The sequence below is a fragment of the Leopardus geoffroyi genome, chromosome A3, assembly GCF_018350155.1.
Source record: "Leopardus geoffroyi isolate Oge1 chromosome A3, O.geoffroyi_Oge1_pat1.0, whole genome shotgun sequence".
Taxonomy (NCBI): domain Eukaryota; kingdom Metazoa; phylum Chordata; class Mammalia; order Carnivora; family Felidae; genus Leopardus; species Leopardus geoffroyi.
In genome coordinates this window covers 72,773,953-72,779,952 of record NC_059336.1, presented here as the reverse complement: position 1 = coordinate 72,779,952, position 6,000 = coordinate 72,773,953, and the positions used below count along the sequence as shown (strand labels likewise).

At 36.8% G+C, this 6,000-nt stretch overlaps 1 long non-coding RNA gene across 1 annotated transcript in view; it reads right to left on the bottom strand.

The window, feature by feature from the left end:
* Positions 1-1,408: 1,408 nt before the first annotated feature.
* The window catches only part of LOC123580783, a 32,374-nt gene continuing 27,782 nt past the window's right edge, over positions 1,409-6,000 (bottom strand). The window contains exon 3 of the long non-coding RNA XR_006703454.1: positions 1,409-1,900. This is a non-coding gene — a long non-coding RNA (uncharacterized LOC123580783). The remainder of the gene's footprint in view (positions 1,901-6,000) is intronic.

The following is a 6,000-nucleotide window of genomic DNA, read 5'->3' as shown; positions in this document are numbered from 1 at the left end:
ATTCCAAACCTAAACCTGGATCAGCCCATGGTCAGATTTCAAGGTTAGTTTCATGGGAATCATTTGACATAGTGTCAACACTATCATCAAGGATTTCCTTCCTTCCATCTCTCTACTCTGACATCTATGGTGTTTGCATCATCTTTTTTTTTTTTTTAATTTTTATTATTTATTTTAAGAGAGTGTGCGAGCAGGCAAGGGGCAGAGAGAGAGAGAGAAAGAGAGAGAAAATCCCAAGCAGGCTCCACATCCTCAGTGCAGAGCGTGACATGGGGCTCGATCCCATGAACTGTGAGATCATGACCTGAGCTGACATCAAGAGTCAGACGCTCAACTGACTGAGCCACCCCCGTGCCCTGTGGTGTTAGCATCATCTTGATTCTGGCTTCCTTCACTGTGACCAAATGACTGTAGTAGTTCTAATTTCCCATCTGTATTCCACTTCATCCAGGAACGTGACAGACTTCATTGTTCTCTCAAAAAAATGAGACACCTTAAAGCAGAAGTCCCTAGTTATTAGCCTGAATTGGTCACCTGCCCTTTCCTGAACCACTGATTGACTTAGGCTTGGATTACCTGAACAAGAAACTCTCTGTATCAAGGAGAGGGAATTATTGGAAGGGGTCATTCCCCAAGTTTCCTGACTGGTGCACGGTGAAGGTGAAAAGGATGTTGGAGAGACAAATACAATGTCCAGAGGAAGGAAGATATGAGAAGAGTGAAATGGTTACTCATTGGCTTCACAGCCATCTCCCTAGAACACACCATGAACTCGATTCTATGTTACATGTCAGATGAGGGAAACAAGATGAATAAGAACTAGATACTTCCCAGCCTGTCCTCATGAGACAGGTTCTTCATTTTAAAAGACCATTTGAGGGACACCTGGGTGGCTCAGTTGTTTGAGCATCTGACTCTTGATTTTTGCTTAGGTCATGATTTCACAGTTTCATGAGTTTGAACCCTGCACTGGGCTCTGTGCACTGCCTGCTTGGAGTCTGCTTAGGATTCTCCCTTTCTCTCTGTCTCTCTGCCCCTCCCCCACTCATGCTCTCTCTGTCTCTCTCAAAATAAATAGACTTAAAAAATAAAAATAAATAAAAGACCATTTGAGGTTTGGGATGTTTGATTTTGATACTACTATAAAGTGAGTTTAGAAATTACAACAACAAAAAAACAAACAAAAAAACAAACAAACAAACAAAAGAGGTTAGAGTGGGAGAGAGCCAAAGCATAAGAGACTCTTAAAAACTGAGAACAAACTGAGGGTTGATGGGGGGGTGGGAGGGAGGTGAGGGTGGGTGATGGGTATTGAGGAGGGCACCTTTTGGGATGAGCACTGGGTGTTGTATGGAAACCAATTTGACAATAAATTTCATATATTGAAAAAAAAAGAAACTACAACAAATTTCACTTTTAAGTCTCTGTTTAATAAATAAACAATACATGCTTACTGCATACTCATCATGGAGAGGAATGCAAAATGCAGTTTCTGACTACAATTGAGTTTCTATAAAAGAAACTACTAAGCTTCTAGACCAGTTAATATTTTCTCTATTCAATGTATGAAAAAAACTCTGGTTTTGATCTTTTTAGTACATTACTGGCTGGGTAGATTATTATTATTATTATTTTTTTTTTTTTTTCAGAGAACGGGGCAGAGGGAGAGAGAAGCCCAAGCAGGCTCCACACTCAATGTAGAACTTCACACAAAGCTGGATCCCATGACCCCAGGATCATGACCTGAGCCAAACCAAGAGTCGGATGCTCAACTGACAGTCACCTAGGCACATCATGGGTAGATGATTTGGATAGAGTATGGCACTAAGCAACAGGAGACCTGGCTTCTAGTCCTGTCACTACTAGTAGGATGACCTCCTCCAAGCCACCATCCTGCAATCTGCAAAATAAGGGAATGAGATCAGATACATTATTTTTTCATTGGTAACTATAGAAGTGATAAATGCATATATTCTTCATATCAATTTTTAATATTACACGCATAAGTTTGAAGTCCCTTTTGAATTTCCCCATTTTCTCCGTCCCAGTTCTCTTTTCGTCTCTCCATTATTATCTCTTTGGTATATCTCCCTCCAGAATTCTTTCCTCACATTTATATAAATTCCCTACCAGGTTTAATATTTTACATATAAAAAACAAGCAGCCTTTGTGCTTAGCCTTTTATGCAAAAAATAAGAGTTTAACTTGTGTTTAAATGTATGTTTCCAGATGGGAACATTTTCATTTCTAGGCCCTAGTGAATGTTTAAGAAGCAATGTTGCATCTAAAAGCAAAACACTTTCTAAAATGCAAAACTCACAATATCTGCTATAAGGAACTCACAAAATATGTATGTTAATATAAAGGAGAAATGTTAACATGAATGAAATTGTAAACCCTTAGTTGTATAAAAGTTTAGGAAAAAGGGAACTTCTAGAAATAGATACCATGTCATTTATTTTATTTTATTTTATTTTATTTTATTTTACTTTATTATTTTAGTTTAGTTTACTTACTTATTTCTAGTAAAAGTGGGGAAGGGTCAGAGAGAGAGAGAGAATCCCAAGCAAGCTCCATGCTGTCAGTGCAGAGCCTGACACAGGGCTCAGTCCCACGAACCACAAGATCATAACCTGAGCTGAATCAAGAGTCAGCTGCTTAACCAACAAAGCCACCCAGGTGCCCCACTATGTCATTTTATTATTAGGAATTATTTTTACCACCCCCATTATTAACTCAATTAATAGCCTAATTAGTCTGAAGCACACACTGCCCACTGAACTTTTACTGTATACAGCAAGCTATATCTAGAACTGCTTTTTAGATAAACTAACAATGCCATTTCCTAAAGTTTTCCAGTCTCTGGGACCAATAGGCCTTTGTGTTAATTTTCTGTGTCAACTTGACTGGGTCAGTGTCCAGATATGTGGTCAAACATTATTCTGGATGTTTCTGTGAGAGTTATTTTGGATGAAATTAAGATTTAAACTGGTGAGACGTCTCAGTGGCTCAGTTGGCTAGGCGTCCAACTTTGGCTCAGATCACGATCTCGTGTTTCTTGAGCTTGGACCCCACAGAGGGCTCTGTGCTGACAGCCGAAGCCTGGAGCCTGCTTTGGATTCTATGTCTCCCTCTCTCTCTGTCCCTCCCCTGCTCACACTCTGTCTCTCTCTCTCAAAAATAAATAAAGATTAAAAAAAAAATAAAGATTTAAAATGATGGACGTTGTGTAAAGCAGATTACTCTCCATAATGTGGGTGAGTCTCATCCAAACAGTTGAAGGCCTGGATACAACAAAAGACTGACCTCATCTGAGCAAGAGGGAATTATTCAATGGATAGCCTTTGGATATGGATTACAATTTCTGCTTATCACCTGGGTCTCCAGCCTGCTGGCCCACCCTGCAGATTTTGGACTTTCCAGACTCCATAATCATGTGAGCCAATTCCTTACATTCAATCAATCAATCAACCAATGTCATTGGTTCTGTTTCTTTGGAGAACCCTAATACAGCTCCTTCCCTCTTCCACCCTCTCTATATAATTTGTATATAATACAATTCACCATTTTATTTTATTTTTATTTTTATTTTATTTTATTTTATTTATTTTTGAGAGAGAGAGAGAGAGAGAGAGAGAGCATGTGTGTGTACACATGCCCACAGCAGGGGAGGGACAGAGAGAGAGAGAGAGAGAGAGAGGATCTTAAGCAGTCTCCATGCCCAGTGGGGAGCCTGCAGCAGGGCTTGATCTCATGACCTTGAGATCATGACCTGAGCTGAAATCAAGAGTCAGACACTTAAATGACTGAGCCACCCAGGTGACCCTAATTCACCCATTTAAAGTGTACAATTAAATAATTTTTAGTATATTCACAGAACTATGCAACCATCACCATAATCAATTTTAGAACATGTTCAACACCCTTTAAAGGAACTCCATACACCTTAGCACTCACTTTCCATTTACCTCTTCCTTCCCCAGTCCTAAGCAACCACTAATATAGCTTTTATATCAATAGCTTTACCCATTCTTGACATTTCATATAAATAGAATCATACAACATGTGGCCTCTAGTTCGCTTCTAGTGGCTTCTTTCCTCATTCATTATGTTTTCAAGATTTGTCTATGTTGATGCACATGTCAATACTGCATTCCTTTCATTGCTCAATAATATTTCATGGATGCCTATATTATATTTTATTTATACATTCATTAGTTGATACACATTTGGATTATTTCCATTTTGGGGTTATTATGGGATTACTATAATACTGCTATGAACATTCATATACAAGTTTTATATGGACATATGTTTTCATTTCTTTTGTGTATATATCTAGGATTAGAATTGCTGAGTCATATGGTAACTCTTTATTTAACTTTTTGAGAAACTGTCAGACTGTTTCCAGAAGAGTTGCACCATTTTACATTCCCACTAGCAATGTATGAGGGCTCTCATTTCTCCACATTGACACCAATTGTTATTGCTATTGTCTGTCATTTTGATTGTAGCCAACCTACTGGGTGTGATCACTGTAGTTTTGATTTTTATTTTCCTGAAGACTAATAACATTGAACATCTTTCCATGTATTTATTGGCCATCTGTATTTCTTCTCTGGAGAAATAGCTATTCAGATATTTTGCTCACTTTATCATCGGGTTATTTGCCTTTTTATTATTGAGTTGTGATAGTTCTTTACATATTCTAAATATAAGTTCCTTATCAGATAAAAAATTTACAAAAATTTTCTCCCATTCCATAGGTTGTCTTTTCATTTTCTTGGTAGTGTTCTTTGAAACGCAACTTTTCTTTTTTTATGAAGCCCAATGTACTTGTTTTTTTTTCTGTTGTTGCTTGTGCTTTTGGTGTCATATTTAAAATCCCATTGCTTATTCTAAAGTCACAAATATTCACATTTATATTTTTTATCAGAGCTTTATACTTTTAGTTTTGATAACTAAGTCTTTGATCCATTTTGAATTAGTTTTTATATATGGTGTGATATAGGGATCCAGCTTCATTCTTTCATATGTGGACATACAGTTGTCCCAGAACCATTTGTTGAAAAGACTGTTCTTCCCCCAGTGAATTGTTCTGGAAGTGTTTTCAAAAATCAATTGGCCATAAATGTAAGAGTCTATGAAGTCTCAATTCTATTCCATTGATCCATATGTGTTGCTTTTTACCAGTACCACATTGTCTAGAGTTAAGTCCAAAAATCAGGAAGGACACATCCTTCAAATTTGGTCTTTTTCAAGACTGATTGGGTCCTAGAATTTCCACATGAACTTTTCCTTTTTAAGTATTTATTAATTAATGTATTTACTTATTAGTAATCTCTACACCCAACAAGGGGCTCAGACTCATTACCCCAAGATCAAGAGTCACATGCTCTTCCAACTGAGCCGGCCAGGTGGCCCTCCATATGAACTTTTAAATCAGCTTCAATTCTCATATTTCTGTAGATTAATTTGTAATGTATCTTAACAATATTAAATCTTCTGATCCATGAACATGGGATATCTTTCCATTTATTTAGGTCTCTTTTAATTTCCTCCAACAATGTTTTGTAGTTTTCAGAGCATAAGTTTGCATTTATTGATGGTTTGCAATTTTTGTTAAATTTATTCCTAAGTAGTTTATTCTTTTTTATTCTATTTTAAGTTGAACTGCTTTCTTAATTTCATTTTTAGATTCTTAATTGCTAGTGCATAGAAATGTACTTGATTTTTGTGTATTGATATTATATCCTGCAAACTTGCTGAACTAAAATAGACTTAATAGATTTAATAGTTTTTTAATAGATTCCTTTGGATTTTTCTACATACAATGTTTTATCATCTGTAAATTGAGATTTCTAACTTCTTCCTTTCCAATCTGGATGCTTCTCATTTCTTTTTCTTGCCTACTTATCCTGGCTTGAGCCTCCAGGACAACGTTGAATAAAAGTAGTGAGAGCAAACACCCTTGTTTTGTTTCTAATTTTAAGGTAAAGC